The following is a 19,183-nucleotide window of genomic DNA, read 5'->3' as shown; positions in this document are numbered from 1 at the left end:
TAGCAGCATTCTAACAGAAATTGCACGTATCCCAGCACAACGCGTGCTTCGTCTTTGATTTAAAATAAATTCTGTATTTCAAATCAACGCGCCGCGTTAATTTTTTACATCATTACCTCCGAGGAAAGAGAAAACCTAAAGTTTAAAGGAAAGACCGAATTTTCTCCAATATCGTGAAATCTTTTCACGCGCCGATCCTCAGAATTTCCCGATACGAGCTGTTTCGCTCGTCGGATCGATAATCCATTTTATCGGTGTGATAAACAATGGTTCGAAGGCACGAGAGGATCGATGATCGTGCACACGCAACCGAGGGTCAAAGATCGTTCCTCTTTTTTTTCCCCCCCTCTTTCCATGGAGGATGCACGGTGGCTGGCGGTTGCAGCGGGCGAGAGAAAGGCGAGGACGAAGGAGAGGATGCACCCTTCGAGCGTAATTCATTGTCCTGGCTGCACGCCGTACGTATTTCCTTGCAGAGGCGCATCGCGCATTATCCAGATAATAGCATCCGAGATGATCATCTCGGATGACCGTGCAACGGTTGACCTTGCCGCTTTAAAATGACACGCGCGGGTCCAGCGGTATCTCCATCTTATTTTAGATTCAATAAAGGGTACATATTTCATGCTTTATCCGAAGGTCTTTCGTAATTCAAGGCTACCGGACGAGCGCGCGATCGCTCGGTGCCGACCGTGTGAAAGACTTTCAGCGAGAACGGACTAACTTTTTCCCTAGACGTATATAAACGTAGGTACTCCCCGTAGTTGGCGCTTGAAAATTTTGCACCGCGTTCATTTCGTCTTTGTCTTGCTTCTCTGAATGTCTCTCTAACGTTGACTTCAAGATTCAACGAATTCGAAGATTACTTTTAAAAAAAAGTTTGGAATAGACTACGTGTGTACGTACATATCTGCTTAAAATACGTTACAAGTATAGCTACGCGAAATATATTTCAACGATAGACCGCGTATGCTCGTTCACCCGGGGCAATGCATTTATTCCAATTAAATTCAGAACGATAAAATGTACAATAAATCAGTTAACGCGTCAATAAAAACAAGAAGCAATCGAACACGTAACACAAAATCAAAGAAACTTCCTAGTATAATAGTTTATAGAGCAAGATACCCAGGTAGTAGCCCGTGTTCTACATGGTGATCGTAAATAAAATTTATTATTCGTTAATGAGTTTCTATACCTATTACGCAGTACATGATTCCGATACACTCCGATAAAGCTAAAACGTATTTCATCGGTTTCTTTCTTTTTTCCTTTTTTCTTCCTCTTCTTCTTTTACGAGCGTAGTCAAATTAACTCCACCCTGTCAGACAGCGAACGAGTCTTTTACCCTGTCAATTAAGGGTTAATAACTAGTTTTAGTCTCGAGTAATTGATTCCAATTTTTGCCGGTTCGACGCGGTGGGCGCGCCTGGAATGTATCACGGTTTCCAGTCTGTCGTTCGTTCGTTCGTTCGTTCGTTCTCGTCGATTCTAGAACGTTTCGCGCTCGACGGGAGAACGTGTACTTCATCTCCGACATTAAATGTCCTTTGTGTCGTTCCGCTTTATGAAAGTGAACGTGGTATGTCGGATAGTGGTGTGTACGTTGTGTGTTACCGTTCTTGGTACAACGACGAGAGAGATTCAGGTGTATGTATAAATTGTAGCAAACTTGCCCCAACGATGCTCCACCGGTTTTCCAAGAATTTTCTACATTCGGATAATTTTGTGATATGTATTCAACGTTTAAACCCGGGACAGGCGTTACTTTCCTTTTCATCGTCGCAACTTCCCTTCCAAGGGGTCTCTATATCGGTGCTACGTCGTCGAGTTGTCTTCAAGATGTTCTCTCTCCGTTCCAGATACAACGGATATTACATATTTTATCCGTCCGTGTAAAAAAAGATCTGCGACTCGAGGCTCGAACTAAGACGTCTGCGAGTGTAGGCAGCGAAATACTTGCGGACCTTGGAGCGAACGCGATCCTTACAGTTTCCATTTGCCGTATTGACACACCTACGTCCGCGTTACATCCGCACGGTAACCGATTGGAGTTTGAAATAATCGGATAACATACGTTTGATAATAAAATATCATTCGACGCCCGTTGAGCCACGGCGCACATGGTAATATTTTATTGCCGCGCAGAGACCGAACGGTGACACCGAGCTCTTTGCCAGTGTTTTATCGGGCTACAAAGTTCACTGCTAGCTGGCAACATGCCTGTAAATAACGGAATTCAGATATTTCATTAAAATATGCCTGACAGCCAACCTATTCTCTCTATGGATCGTATGTCGCCAATTCCACCTATTTCTATTACGGTAAAAGCGTTGCCGATCATCGTCCCTCGCTACGATACTGTTAGAGAGATACTGTAAAATACTGTTAGGCGAACCTCGTGTGTTTGAGATATCGAAGTATCCGCGGAAGTATTCATTTATGTATACGTGGTGTTTGTCTTTTTTCTTTTCTTTTTTTTTTTTTTTAGAAGGAAGAAGATTTCGAAGTAACAGTAATTTTATTATATTTATAAATCAAGGAAATTTTGTGTGTCATTTGACACTGAAAATCGTCTCTTGGTTGTACATTCACTGTACGCGGATTTTTCAAATTTTCACGAATGTAATTAAAGAGACAGAACCTAAATAGAAAATTACCATCTACTAAACATTATAACAAATACTTTACTTTGCACGTTTTATGTATTTTTGCACATTGCACGCATTTTTCCGTATCTTCAAATTTACCGTAAACGCATAAGAATCCGCAGTCTACCCACTCTTCAATTTCATTTTTTTGCAATAATAGATCTACCGATGTTGTTCCTTTGTCTTCTCCAATATTTTCGCTGGGAAAATTCTTCGCATATACCCGTTGCTTCACCCGTCTTGACGAAATATTCGCCAAGGAGAGACAGCCTGTTTGCAACGCGCGTCACGTAACGCGGCTACCAGACAAAAGCCCGACAACGACAGTTACTGGCGAACAACAAAGTATAATCAAACGTCGATATCACGGTGTACTCGTTACGAGGCTCGTTAATAGCCACGTAATGAAACGGCAAGTGGTACTAGGCGCTGGAAGGGCAGATCTTCGCCAATATCTTTACGCACAGAACACTTTGTTCGCCTGCCGTATTACCTACGTGTATTGTCGGAACGATAGGTTCGTTTCGACGTTAACTGGACGCGACACCGCGGCTCCCATTGACCAACGCGTTGTCCGACTGGATGCAGCCGCTAATAGTCGGCGGAAATAATAACAGGACGACGACGATATTAGCCGGTGGGTAGGTATGTGTCGCACTGGTACCCATGGGACATCGTTAATGGCGCTGGTGGACAACGCCACGGCGCTGGTAATAGCGGGGCGAGCCTTGATATACGTCGCTCTTGGGCCTCGAACGGAAGATACCGGAACATCGAGCGGTTCATACGTCTTGGTTAGCACGATAGAACAACGCTTACGAAGCCGTGTCCGCGCGAGTGCATCGATTCTGCGCTCGCGTGTGACCGAGCGTGCACGCGCGCCTATCCAGCCAATCTTCCACATGGCTTCGGCCGGGCAATAAAGGTAATTGCATAATTTAGTGCGAGGCATTAAACATTCGTGTAATCGTCTTTCCTCGCTGGATCCTCTTCCTTGGACGATTCTCCTCCACGCTTCTCTTCTGTCTTTCCGGATCACTCCTCGTAGCGTAGAGGCCCGCGGGGCCCTTCTCCTCGCGTTGCATTTCGTTTCGTTCATCATGCTCGCGTATGTACGTACATGTGTACTAGAGGTGTGCGAGAACCCGAAATATTGGGACGGGTACCTGAAAATTTCGAGATTCTCGAATTTATCGGGATTCTCGGAAGAATCGGGATTTCCGAAAGAGTTGGGACTCGGGAAAAGGATTGGTAACAAGAATAAATAATTCGTGAAAGCCCACGCCTTCAACTATATCGAAAGATCGCAGACCTAGAACCATCATTCGAGCAATTCCTTCTGTTATAGCTTTTGGTTTAACAATCTTTCGCGTATATCGTATTTTGTACATGCGACAAATTTTATATCGATTCAGTTTCTTTTCTAGTACATGTACTTATGTTTGGATGCATATGCTTCAAGTGGCGTAATAAACCAGTAGTATATTGCATGGTTAGTTTTAAATTCATGGTGACAATGTATGCATTCCGTCTTTGTATCATCTTTTTCCTGAAAATATTCCCAAACAGAGCTTCTCTTCACCTTCTTCCTTTACACGATATCTTCTGAATTGCTTTCTGCTACCACAACTTTACTCTCACTGTTACCCGACATTTTTTCTAAAGATTTTTAATCTTTATTAAATTTACACAGATTTTAAAATATACGTCTGAGCTTCCCGAATTTCTCAGCGATACTGCTCAACAGCGTACATAATGTCCAAGTACTAAGCACCCAGTCACATGTTTCTTAGAATCCGTGTTTCCAATAACTTCACTGGCAGAAGAAATTGAACTGCGTATTTACATATTTTGTAGGATGCTATACAGCATTGTAGAGTAGTTCGAGAAACGGTAGCCGGGTTCTCGAAATTTTCGGGAATCTCGACTTTTTCGGGAAGCCTGATTCCTTCGGGAATCCGACCCGATTCGTTGCAACCATTGGGTTCCCGATATTTTCGGCTTCTCACACATCCCTACTGTGTACCTACGCGTTCGCGGCAAAGCTAACTGACTCCCACGTACGCTCACCGTACGCTCGCTAGTCCATGGCCAATACGAGGAAACGGCCTCGAGATTATGCTCGCGCGTCTATAAGAAAGCGCAAGGAATAACCGTGGAGTGGCGAAGATAAGGGCGGACAGGAAGATGAGAAGAGAAGAGGATGGAGACGAAAGAGAAGAGGGACTGAAAGAGAGAGAGAGAGAGAGAGAGAGAGAGAGAGAGAACGCGAGGGTTATATGCAAGTACTAAGTGAGTTATGGCGCTCCGGCAGATATATCAACTCCTTCATTTCCGCCGCAGACTCGGCCGGGTATCCCTGGTTGGGTTCCTCGGCTATGGTAAGTCTCGTCTCGTAAACCGTCGATCTCTCGACGGCGCGCGCAGTTTCAGGAGGTGATTCACGTATTTTTCGGGAGTACATCGAGCCTCGGCTATCCTGAGGGAACAAGCCGCTCGTCTGCGAAGGAAATACGCTTGTTTTCATAGATGAACGCGTATACATAGCTGCAGCATATCTACACTTTGCTTCGCTTTAACGTAAAAGCAAACTAAGAGTTTCTTGTTTCGTATTGTCTAGACTACGAGATGCCATAAATACTTCAGCTTCTTTAAATTTTACGAAATTGCAAATCTGAAATGGAAGAAATGGCGATGAAGAAAACGCCGATTAAACTCCTTCTCTAACCACAATGTTAAACAATAAAAGTCGATAACGTAAATTGATTGAAAAAGATCGTGCGCCGGGTTAAATTTACATTATTCCATTTGAAATTGTTGAAGAAATTACAAGCGACTTTTTACACGCACGATGTTTTGTCACCGCATACCGACCACTCGATCCTGACAGATCGCATCCGTAAGAAATGCGCGTGGAGATCGACGAGACGGGATGCAGTCGGACGATAGGTTACGACAAAAAACGAAATTTCCAACTCGTCGCGGAGTTTAACGGTAACACGTGTAAAACGTTGCCACTTCTTTCACCTATTATATTCCGCTTGTCGATACGTTTCGCTGCGGCGATTCGTCTAACGGAGGAGAAAAGAATAACGACGGTAAGTATCCGGTAAGCTCCGTCAGTCCACCCGAATCAGCACCGTTGCAAAAACGTTGAAACACGGTCGATCAGCGTGAACTGCACGGCCGCGAAACGTTAAACGATCGGAACGTCCAACGTGTTCCAATTTGTTCGGTTGTCTACGATCGAATGAAATTCATGGCTCGAGGATGTATACTCTGTTAACTGTTATTACAAACTCATCTCGACTTTAATGAACTCGGTCTGACCTCATCTATTGTTCTGCGCGAGTACTTCCTTGTCAATCTCTTTGCCAGTGCGAGCTATTAAGTTAGAAAGTCGAAGAGGATAATAAGAGTAATCTCATAATGCTCGAGTTTCATTGCGGGCAGCGATTGATATACTTTTGCTAGTTGTTCAAACTAAAAGCTTGAAACTTTCGATTTACAGTTAGACTATCTATTTGTTAAATACAGTAAATTTCTATCAAGTTTGAGGTAGATTTCTAGTGCTCGATACATGCAAATACAATTTCAGAACTATAGTATATGTAGTTCATTGTAGCAATCAGTGAAGAGTACAGCATTTGGATATTTCATTTCGATCCCATTTTTCAATATCTGTTAATGAAAAATTATATTTTTCCATTCACTTTCTACAGATAGGAACAGAAAAATCGGCCACTTTGTCGACCAGCGAGACGGAAAGAAAGAGGGTTGGAAATTCCCTTAACTTTCTTAACTCTCAATATCCAGAGACACGAGCTTTCACTCCATTAAATTCCCTTTACACGGGACTAGCTACTAACTATGTAATACCTAACAGCAGTTCCTCGACAAGTTTCAAGCCCAACAATTTCAATCGCGACTTCCACCTCTAGTTACCCCATTAAATACCCCCGGTCGGCGAAAACCGATGCAACTTCCAGCCAACCCGTACTCAATCTGTCAAAAGGAATCACTTTTCGTTATTTGAGGCTATAATTCGAACCTCGAATGACGAACGATAGTTTCTCGTACGCATTCTGGCGTGTTCCGTGTGTCGGATCACATCGGATCGATCGATTTTTTTTCTGCACTGCCGGAAACGACCGGTGCTGGAACGGAATCTTCAGCGTTACGTAATAACTATAGAGATAGGAATAATCGTATCGCGGATGCGATTTCGCCGTGTACCGAATGAGAAAGCGCGACTACAAATCAGAAGAGAAACCAGGGCCCGTCCTCGAGCGCGAGTGCCGGAGAATCGGATAGCCGGCGATTTTTACTTCTCTCGGCGTTATCGCGATCTAAACAAATTGCAAGCGGTTCGCTATCAATTCCACCAGCGTCAAAATTAATGCGGGGACCTGCCTGTCTGGCACCGCCTGAAATTCCGCACGTTTCCACGAATTTCTCGCGGTAAGAAATAAACGGTACAGCACGCGGCGCGCGTTTCACTCCTTCTGGCCCCGTGAAACCGCGACAAATTCCACGGCAGGTAGGTCCAATTTGTCAGTGATCTTTATTCGCGCGGTTTGTCGAACAGAATTCCCCAGCTTCCGGCCCCGGGCGAATTAATGCTCCGCGGTTTCTGTCGCCAGTCTCGTTTTCGAAGGTGAGAAAATCGGCACACGTCTCGAGTGGCACCGGCGCGACCGCACCAGATGAAATTTAGACGTCACGCGCACGAAACGTGAAATCTCAACTTCGGCAATTCACGGTTCGTAAGATACAAGGATGTAGATATCCGGCGCTGGTAATGCGTTACACGGGAGAGACTTGTATCGCGCACGAATCACTTTCGAGCTGAGATTTCGTATTTCCCGAGTAATGATTCTCAAACTGTCGACTTCGACAACGGTAAATAATCGAATTTAATTTCAATTTGTTATCAATGCTGTTGGGGTAGGAGTTATTTCGACGTTTGGCAAGATGAACCGCGCAGAGACTTCTTTCTCCGAAAGAGGAACATAATTTTCACGACAAGCAGGATGGGAGGAGGGGGTTTCACTGGTTCCTCGAACGTTCACGTTCTAGCCAGTTTCGTATTAACCCCGATGGCTGGGAGAGCTGACGGTGTGAGTTTGTTCAGGTACCTCGCGCCTCGGACCGAACCGAGCGGTCTTAAGCCGAAAAACATTTGTGGCAATGCTAATTTTATTTTTCACACTCCGCCGGCTGGATATATGGTCCCGTCGTATTTAAAAATTTGCATAATGGCTCCTTGACATGTTTATGTACACACGTCGGCCTCCTCTTGGCCGTTTTCTCGTCGCCCGGCGTACACCGTGCCGGTCCATTCCTCGCGCGTGCGTGCCGCAACAGAGAGCAACCGTATGCGTTTCGCCGGTCTACGAGAGCACGAATAACGCAACGCGGCTGACCGCCTCTGCTAAGTCCTCGCAAGCTCCAGGGATTAAAAACCCTTCCATTGTAGTCGGAGATCATAAATACGCGATTTGTCCGGGACAGACCACACCACGGGTTAATATCGTCCTCTGCGTTCTTTCGCCCGGGATCGCGGCTTCTCCTCGTGTCCGAATGTTCGGTGTAAAACTCCAAGCCTGGGCTTATACCTCCGAATGGCTGCCTTTTAAATGCTTAATCGTCCGCCAATACGGTTTTCGACAACGATATTCTTGGATTACACGTATTCCTTTAAAGAGAAAACAAAATACATTTTACCTGGACAGTCGAATATTTTGAAACTCCAGCGTTGGAAATCTTGCTTATTTCTAGCGAGACGAGGTTCGAAGCGAAAAGATTCAATAAAACTCGGGCATTTAAATCGTAAACGAGTCGACGATCTGCCTACAAGCGTATCGGGTGCGAACGTGTTGCGAACGATCTATTACGTATTAAAGACGGAATCATCCAGGCGCGGCGAGGCTGTTACGTGCCGCATCTCTGAATGACTTAACTAACCATTACCCGAGGCATTCCTTCGCAGCAGCAGAGCCGCCATCCACGCGAGGGGTCATCCACGGCAACCGAGAGGATCAAACGTTCGATAAGAACTACGGAACGTCTCGGAAATGACGCTGACGCGCGGACCGCGTAAACCGATCGATCGATCACGCTGTTAATTCGATCGTCGGTATCCCGTGTTAAACAATCAGTCGGCGAATTGTCAGGCGATAGGGCAGGGACGCGCGTCAATGAGCTTTCGAACTCTGGCGCAAATCGATGACGCGCTATCGGTAATCTGCTCACGGAAGCGATGCCATCCAATCAAAGAGCTTGTTATTCCGATACCGTGGATTGACGATCGTCCCCGCGGAACGACGAATCTCGGGTGGTTTCGGTGTCCGATCGATTCCTATGCCCCCGCCCTAACAAGATCGACTGATCGATTGGCTTCGACGGCTATCGCGAATGATCCAGGCTCGTCGATCCACTGAGATTTCTTGAACGCAGACACTCGGCGTACCAGCCACGCGATTTACAAGTCAAGCGTTTCCATTCGGAAGGATCTACTGAAGAGATGATTTGCACGCTTTCGGAAACGAAACGCGCACGTGTGACTGATGATCACCGCGATGCCCACGATTTCATTTCACGGATCTGTATCTCTCGGAACGACTCGATCCCGCGTTGCGCCGGAGTGTGTCGATCAATTTCTCGATCATCGATACCATTCGTCTTTCCGCGAGGCGATCCTTAACCGCTGAACCTTTACGACGCGAGCCAATCGGGCTTGCGCGACAAGAATTACATCCCAGCTACGGAAGGCTCGATTGTTTGAATGGCGATAGCTCTCGATAGCTCTGTGAGCGAGAGGAAATTGAGCGTTGTTTGCGGAAATGGAACAAGAAAGGGCGGATGACGGTAAGAAAATTGTATTTGCTTGAGGGTGTAACGAGGTCAGAAAACGGGGTAACGGGATCTTTCATTTGATTTTTGGTACTCGCATGTTGGCAATGTAGGAAAATGATTAACGATATGAGAAAACGTAAGTTGGCGAAACTCATGAGATAGCGGTTAGAATCTACGATCGTGCGACAAAGTAAATAAATAGATCTGAATGAAAGGTATAAGTACGGACTTTCTTCGGCTTCAGTAATATTGATATGCTCTTTAAGAGTGTGACACATTTGTGACATTTAAATGTCGACAGTTCAAAATGAAATTAGAGGGTGGGAAGTGAAATTGGCGTAAAGTTTTATATAAATATAGAATCTGCTAAAAATAGGTGGTTAGTGTTTAATAAAAATTTAAAAAATTTAGATTCACATGATATGCAAATGAAATGGAAGACAAGCACTCAATCCAATCCTCTTTCAAATTTACATTCTTGTGAAATATGTAATGTTTGATAGGATTTCTCAATGTAAAGCTTCTCAATATAGATATTCCCAATCAATTCTCATTTCAAACTGATCTTTCTCATCTTGTGAAATAAATAATTGATCGCTTCCGTCCCGAAAAAGAAATTCAATTGCAATTGAATCCGTGGAATCTTCAAGCGATGCAAAGCTTCAAATTTCTGCAGAAATATGCATACTTTGAAATATGCTAAGAGAGTTAATTTTATCAATATTTTACTCTGAATATTTTATTTACCTGTTCCTAATTATTTTCTACAGTCAGTAAACGAAGGAAAAATCAAGAAATCTTCCTGTTTCAAAAATTTTCGCTGCATATGATCGTTGCACGCATTGACCGAGCGAGAGATGCACCCTTCGTAAGAAACGGACGAAGGAGGAAGGAAAAAGATCGCGCAGATTCGGCCGGTCAACGCTTGGGGCGCGCCACGCCCCGCGTACACGCGTCAATACGGCGTGTATACTTATTCATAATGCGCGCCGTGTGCAATAGAGATAAGGGTTTGCGGGTGGAAGCAGGACAGGGTGGCAGACGCGAGTGAACGCGTGTCTACATACGAGCGATCGACTCCCTCACCTCGATCGTGCGCTCCTCCGATGCACACACATATAATTAAGAGCCCTAAATCGCGCGAGATCGAGGCACGAAGGGCGTGTTCATTCCGGGACTCGACCATTTCTATCCGTCCTGTCACGCTATCGCACGTTTCGTCTCCCGTTGTTTTCTCCCGCTCTCGAATTTACACCGATCGTGACTTATTGAACCGCGAATTAGTCGATTAACGAACCGAGTTGCGTGCTCGAGACGCGATCCTTTGTATTAACGACTACTCCGAGGGATCGAGGATCTTTCGCAAGACGAACACATTGGACAAGTTTATGGAACGTTTTTAAATTAGTAAAGTTTCTTGGTTTATCAGTTGTCTGTAGACAAGAGAGTTTCGATCGTTAACCTTGAATATTGAATGCCGGCTAGTTCACTTTGATTGTTAAATAAGTTATTACAAAGTTCCTTCTTAGTAATTCTAGGGTTAATTAAATTTAAGAAGAACTGAAACTTGGGGAAGGAGGAAAGATTTTACTAACGCGAAGGTAATAACATGACTAGTGAGATTCTGCAAAGTAGCCAATATTTTAATACAGTTCGTGTACGAAACAAAATATTTTTCGTCTTCCATTCCTCTACAAAAATATCACTACTACCGTGCTGTTGGAATTAATACTCGGAATTAAAGTGCAGGGAATCTGTTAAGAAACACTCTCCTCCAATTCATTCTACGATCGTAACGGAATTTGCTTTTTAATTTCTTTCGCGAGCCCTGCCCTCCGCGACCGACTCGTGCAAGCGGCGTGAAAACGAAACGCGCGTAAATTGAGAGATTCGATCGGCCGCGAGAGGAGTCTGAGCGTGGAAAGAAAGAGAGAGACAGAGAGAGAGAGAGAGAGAGAGAGAAAAAGAAGAGTAGAAAATAAAAGCGAAGAGGGAGAGAAGGTTCGAAGTTCCGGAGAGATGTAATCCAGTTCGCGAGGCATCATCTCTCCGCCAAAGGGGAGAGAGAATGTCGAAGTTTCATCGGGAGGTGGGTACGCGCGTACGCGCGAAGAGAACGAGAGAAACCGGGGCCGATTGATTTATAATGCGAAATGGATTTCGCGAGGAGGAGGCAACGACAGGCCGCGTTGGGCTCGATTAATCTTGGATTTATAGCCGCAATTATCTGTCTACGAATATTCGAGGGATGCCGAGCAGCGAGAGGGAGTCATCGCTAGGTAGGTAAAGGAGCCGTGAACCGCGATGGGGGAAAAAAAATAAAAAGGGGAAACGAAGGGAGGGGAGACACGGGAGGAAGAAAAGGGAAAAGCAATCGGGAACAGACGATTTATCGCGCTTTAAACTATTTCATTCGGTCCGGCGGAGGCGGCGTTCCGATCTGGGAATGGCAAACACGAACTCGAACTGCACGAGCAGCCCCTCCCCACAACCCCTGTACGAGACTGCCTTGAAAATTAATAAACGAAACGCGTAGCGCTTATTGGCCGTTCGAGTCAGAATGACTGGTTTGCGTCACAGATTTGTACCGGTGAATCGTTCGTGGTGATTGAAAGAGCCAGCCTTGGAAACCGAGGAAGGAGGAAAACGGAATCCGATAGTTAATTGGTCGCTTGTAACTGCTCCTATCTTGGAAATAATCAATCTTCCCTGGTACCTTTCGCGATTAAGCCTTCGCCGCAAGATTCAACTGTGCACAGATTCCGATTTAACAGAAAGTTAACAGAAAATTGTGAATGCGTGTACTAAGCGAACGCGCGTACGTCGTTTCATTAATTATCGATTAGATGCGCATAGTAATCTCCCGTAACACTTGCGAATGTAAGAAGTTTGCGTTTACAATGAGTTTGAGAACTTTTGCCTCGTCGTGAACGTCGTGTGAAACATCGTGGTTGAAATCTGTTTCCTTTGCATCAACCTACGGTTGAATATTAAACTTCGGTACTTCGTGCCATAAATAGTATGAAGTTTGGAATGTCCAGACAGAATTGAATTAATCGTAATGAACAAGTGTTTAGGCAAACGATAGTTCGATGCCGAAGTTCAATGTACATTTCTCAAAGTACATATCTTACGAATTTGATACATTGGAAGTTAATTTCAACTCTGAAAATATCTATCCTCATATCTTCCTACATCTTCGTTTAGTTAGATTACACAACATTAGATTACACTGCAATACTTAGAAATCGAACTAGTACTTCAATACAAATCTTACTCATGCTCGTTCCTTTTAATCGATTAAACTACACGAATCACGTTGAATCTTCTCAGTTTCTAGATTAGTTTACAAGCTACGAGGGAAACATTTTTAATGTTAAGTACTCGAAAGGGTGTTTGACCTGAAAACCAATCAGCCAAGTATTTCACAAACGCGACCTGCATTTATCGTATTTCTACGACTCAAGGATGCAGAAGTCCATCAGAAAGATGACCGTCGAGATGCACTTTCACTCGAGCTGTTTAGAAAGATTGCTGCAAGAAAAGCAGAGTCTAAGTAGCCTACACTTGGAAATCCAGTGCAGAGTGTTTAACTCGCTGAGCAACCCAGCGCGTGGTAATCGTGGTGTAATCGTAAAATTAGCATAACTTCCCTCCGTCTGGTTGGCGATTCGGTCAGCAGTTGGTGAGAATCGAGCTGTGCCAGGTGAGCGCGACTTGAGACAGCCTTGAGAGAGACGGGCGCGTCGAACATTTTTAACACTTCTCCGTCTATAATTAAGAATTCAATCAATAGAAACTTCTAATTATTAATAGAAATTTTCTTCCCCTCGAATATTCGCGAAATTTTCATATCTTCCTAATGAATCGTTGAAATAATGAGGCTTTACCTCGGAATTTAATTAATTCGAATCGCAGAAAAATGACGTTATCATATATAATCAATTACAGTGACTTTGAAAATTTGCCTCTAATCTTTCTTCTCCCTTTCTCTCTCGCTCTCGACGTAATTTCGACTTGAAAAGTTTCTAAACGTGACTCGACCCTAAATTCTTCTTCTCTAAACATTCTTGCGCCGCCGGGAATGCACAGCAATCCCAAGTATTCAACTGACTATGTAATTATCCTAGAACAGAAACGATGGAAACCAGGCGGAACGGCTCTGAGAGACAATGCTGTACATCGCCTTTGAAACGACGTTCCGTGACCAAACGAACCACGCGCCGTCTGTTCTTATTACATCGTAAATCTCCTTTGACAAAATTTCCGATTATTCGTGATTTCAAGGTGATTCGATCCTTTGCCTCTGCAATTACACGTCCCAGTCGGGACGTTTTATCGTTTCGATTTCGCGGTGGTCAATTAGAGGCAACCGCGGTTAATTGCTTCTCGAAAAAAAATGTCTTCCTCTAATATAAAATGTTTTTGTGATTAATTGGAACGTTTCTTCGGTCCACTCTCTCTCTTTGAACTCGTTGCCGGATCTATCCTTACTGCGATAGATGGTTTCACTTATCGTTCCGTGTCTTTCTCCTCGTTTTCCTTCTTTTTTTTTTTTGTTATTTCGATCGACAAGAGTAACATAATCAAGCGCAATCTTCTTAACCTATCCTATTCAAGAGCTGTTGCCTCACGTACTTCCAGACGATGATAGTCTTCGGATTCGTAACTGATACCTTGCGTGCGATTTAACGATGTTTTCTTCGAATAAAGTAAAATGCATTTTATAATATTCTACGATGCTTCTCAAAGGAGCAAGAAATATTGCTGTCTATCGTCTAATATTAGAAAAGTCATAAAATCTCGTTGATTTATAGTTAGATCGCAGAGAAACGGCGTAGACGTTATTACAAAAATTGATTGTAATTTCTTAAAAATGACTTAATAGAAATTGCTGAGTCTTAATAGAAAGAGTCATTTAAAATCTGACACGACAAAAAGAAATAATATTTTCAGATAATTTAATTGTAAACTGAAACATTCATTTTATTTTATATGAAACCCCCCCCCCCCCAACGTAACACTTCGCACGCTTAAAGACAAAACGCGAAACTCTAATAATACTCCCAAACACTTTTAACACAGAGTGGTACTTCACGGTATCTTTGATCACTACGTGATCATCTCTGAGGAATTTTTGCGTGCCTCTCAGCCGACGTTCGCGATTCATTAGCGTCAGACAGCGTTCTATTTCATCGTGGGTCATGTGTTCGCGGAACACGACTGGATTCTTGGTTCCGTATCGATGGCGGCGCATCGATCATTGGGGCGAGAGAGCAGAGAGTCCAGGAATTCAACGCGATTCACGGTTATTCCGGTTATGCCCGGATCGACGTCGTAACTCGCGATACTCGTTGAATTTCGCGCGATCGTTCGCATGGCTCGCGAGTATTAAGCTCAAATTAAGCCAGTTGCCACGATAAATTTCGCTGGAAGGCCATCGGATGACGCGTGTAACTAGAGCCTCTGCGCGCCAGCCATATTGTAAAAAACACAGTGGCTCGTTTTATCGTATAAAATAACGGCGATCGCCCTCGAAGGATCGCGAACAGTTTACAAAATGTATTTAGAAGCAGTTCCCTTAGCCCTTCAACGAAGATTGCGTTCGTTCGTTACAGAGATTGTTACAATACGGACTGGTAACCGAATCCTCGAACAGGATTTCGTTCGATCTCATTAATAAATTTATTCTCTTCTTTCTTATAAAATACACGTAGATACACAAGTAGTTGGTTAAATAACTGTTCAAATCACGTAAGAAACAATTGTCGTATTACGTGTAGAAAAAGTATTCGAGTACTTTACTCGGTCCAATTTAATTAAAAAATTTCACGACAAGTAATAAAAAGTTTGGGAGGAACGAGCGTCTCTCGCGATCGTAAGACGCTCGTTGACCCATATTCTCGCTTAGATAAACTCCTCGGCATAAACTCCGGTTTGAATATGCCACTCTTTTTCATCGCGATTCAATCCAAACGACGCTGGAAATTTATACATTTCCACCGACGTGGGCGATTAAGAGGACCACTTGACGCGAGACTTTTCGCATGGAAATGGCCGCCATCTTGCCGTCCTCCCTTTAATTCCGAGGGGCTGTCGAGACGGCGAAGTTTTCAGTGTTTTCACGGAGCACTCGGACGACCGGGTGAGCTCTATTATAATCTGGATCTGTATTTCTGACTGACTTCCAGAGAGTCGGACCCCCTTGCAGAATTGAGTCGAGGCCATGAATAATTCATTCGCGAACGAACTGAAGCCTAGAGAGGGGGAGGGGGGAGGGGGGGGTTACAACAAGCAGAAGACTCCGTTTAATGCGATACACTGGTTAAAGGCGCGGCGGTTTACTGAATAAAATTTCTGATTGACCGGTGGCAACGCCGGTGACGCTGGTAGTTGGCGAACGGACAAGAAAGCGTCGACTCATGTACACCGCAGCAGCTCCTCTTCATCCCCTTTTGCCGGTCGTTCTCTTTTCCCGGGGTACTTGTACGGATTCGGGGATTTAATCGAGCATTAATGACGGATTGAAGGAAATTCTTAACGCGGCCGACGCGGCTCGGCGCTCGATTATTTCGGCTTGCTGATCGAGTATTCAACGCTTTCAACGACGCACTTTTTTTTTAAATGCAGTCGGCCCGGTAATTGGATAGACGTGTAACTTAAATATTGACTGACGTAATGCTCGCTCGGTAAACCATACAAAATGATATCGAGTAAAAAGACTGGAAAAACGAGAAATGCCTCTTTGCCCGACAGTTTTTTTTTCTCAGTGGAAACCACTGATAGCCACGTACACGCTGGATCGTAGATTTCATTAGACGTTCGAGAATGATTAAATTTCAGGCGAGAACACGAGCGTATCGTCTCAACTTTGTTTCCAAACACTGTCATTACGAAAACGTTTTCTAGCAAAAAGCTAGTTTTCTCTCTTCCTCCACCCCTCCCCCTCCCCCTCCCCCTCGCCGATGATGAACCTGTTTTCGCGCTAATAGTAATTTCCTGGCTGGCAAGGAAACCCTTTCGCGGCGCGCGGCCGAGCAAACAGGGTGTAAACGAACAATCGGGCCCTTTCGATAACATCAGCCCATTTACGGTTTCCCGTTCCTTCTTCTACCCGTTACCGCTGCGACCTGAAAGGATACACAGGAAGGAGCTGTCGTCCGCGGTCTAGGCTTTTACTAGAAAATGCACGCTTCTTTGCGCATCAGCCGGGCGTTAGACGGAGGGAAGGACGTGTAACGTGCAACACAGAGACAACAGGCAACAACGGGGTTCTCTCTGTGGGAACAGGGTAACCGAATACACAAACGGAAACCCCCGATGCGAGAGAAGGCAAAAGCCTTCTCTCGTCCGTGGACAACGGACGAGCTCGAGGTGATGGCTCGTGTCAGTTCACCTTATCTGACCGCGACTATCTGCCATTATTTCTTTTCACGCTGCCACGTTGGCGTCGGGCACTCGTAAGGCCTCGTACTCGGTATCCGATCTGTGAAACCGATGGTTCCGATCGATCGATCAAGCCCATCGTAACTTTGATCCATCTCTCCAGCCTACCATGGTTTTCCTTTCTTTCTCTCTTTGCCTCCTCTCGTGTCGACTTCCGTGTCGATTTTACGGGACCAGGCGAGCTCGACCTGGAGAAACTACGGACGAACTCGTTTGCCGACGATTTCGAGGCACAGATGACTGATGATTGCTCGACGTGGCTCTCGTTCAGCTGTACAACGCTCCGGTTTTACTTCGCGACGTTTCACAGATCGGCGATTCATCGCTTCCTATTCCGTAGACAGCCGCTAGAAAGCGGCTTTCACCGTTCATTTAATTGAATTCCATACAGGACACGTGCATTCTTTCTATTTGTCAATTTACCGGCTCCATTTATCGCCCGCGAATTTGTACCTCTTGCGCACGAACACCGATTTCTCGACTCTCGTTCATGGATCAATGCGAAACGGTGGGCTGCTGCGTGCCTCTTATCTAACATCGACCCGTAGTCTTTCCGTTCCACGACGTTCATATCGTTCTACTACGAGAAACGTTCCCCGTGGAACGATTTAAACCACGGGTTAATGACAAGTGTGGCGGAGAAACCCGCGATTATAACACGTCCGAGTGGTAACTAATGGCAATGCCCGACGACGAGCGATATCTACGGGCTGGTGATTAATTAATTATCGACCCCTGGGTACAGTCAAAGTATCGTCGGATCACAAAAGGGACGTGACTTTAATCTCGCGTTTCGCCGCACGATACCTGAGCCATGACTGGCAGCACGAGGGAGGTCATTATCAGATGACATCCATTATTTCATTCGTTCGTTTGTTCGATTTAATTACACATTCAATTTGGCCGGACATTATCGTAACTGCCCGCGGGGGTTTGTCCGATACACGCGCTCCTCAACAACCTGTAACTCTTTCAAACGTTTCTTACGCGATTCACCGAAATTGATATAATGGAGAGAGAGAGAGAGAGAGAGAGGGAGATGGAGGAGAGTCGATCGTTTGCATAACAATAAGCTCCGTTCGGGTCGTCCTGTAATCGTGCCTTAATTATGGTTCTCTGAAGACTCGAAGTTTCCATTATTACAGCGGTTGTATGCGAATCAATGGTTAGACGGGAATAACTGCGCCTTCTGGCTGCAAAAGTTTGGAGCGTATACGATAGCTCTTTCTATTCGAGTCTCTATTGGTCGGTATGTAGGTTGATTCTTATGGTTGTAAAGCGTAACGATGAAGCAGCACGAAGTTCGAACTGTGAATTGTGGATATCTCATTGTTAGAGTCTAAGGTTACCAAACGTTCAATAGGAATTATTATATATTAAAGTTTCTTCAATCTTCATTTTAATAAATAACGTTAATCAATCGAAATATAATTTTTAATTCGCGATCTTCGCAATTTTCATGATTAATATTGGTACAACTCTCTTTGAATAACCTTACTCGTACAACATTATTTTTCTTGACCGAGAAATATAACAGAGAATTATTCTGACATAGTCGAGAAGATTCGCTCGTAAAGTGGATTCTCCTCAATTTCAACTCGAACGATTTAACCCTATCTTCCCGAACAACCTGCCTGCTCCACGTGTCGTCCGAATAGCGCACGTGTCATTTAACTGGAAAGGAGACGCTCCCATTGGGCGTAATATCCATATTCCTGCCATAAAGGTGCCTCCTGCAATCCCGAAACTCTATTATACGAACGTTAAGCCCACTTTAACTATCGCGACGATTATTACCGAATACGATTGTCCGATAACAACGTCTCCGTTCCCTGACAAGCCACCGTTACAATGGATATAACGAACGATATAACACCTATGAAGACATTTCGTTAAAGGACCAAGAGGAAAAGAATGGAATCACGGTGCCCGGCTCAATTATCACGATTACCTCGACAAAAGGGAGTACCGAGATCGTTCGTTGCGACACCGCCACCCTCTTTTCTTTTTCTTCTTTTTGTTCTGTCGCGTCTCTCTCTTTCTCTCTCTCTCTCTCTCTCTCTCGTTTCCTGGGCGTCCGCGGGAAGATACGCGCTCTTTCAAAGGAAGAAAACCTTTACAAAGGAAGCAGCTTCGCGAGCACTCGAGGCTACGCTTGTGCGAGCTTGCCTTCTGTGCCAAGAATAATGGAAATAAAGAAAGGCATAATCGTTGTTCTCACCTCGTTC

Source organism: Frieseomelitta varia, unplaced genomic scaffold (genome assembly GCF_011392965.1).
Source record: "Frieseomelitta varia isolate USP_RPSP 00005682 unplaced genomic scaffold, Fvar_1.2 scaffold_546, whole genome shotgun sequence".
NCBI classification, from domain to species: domain Eukaryota; kingdom Metazoa; phylum Arthropoda; class Insecta; order Hymenoptera; family Apidae; genus Frieseomelitta; species Frieseomelitta varia.
This window is presented reverse-complemented; position numbering follows the sequence as displayed.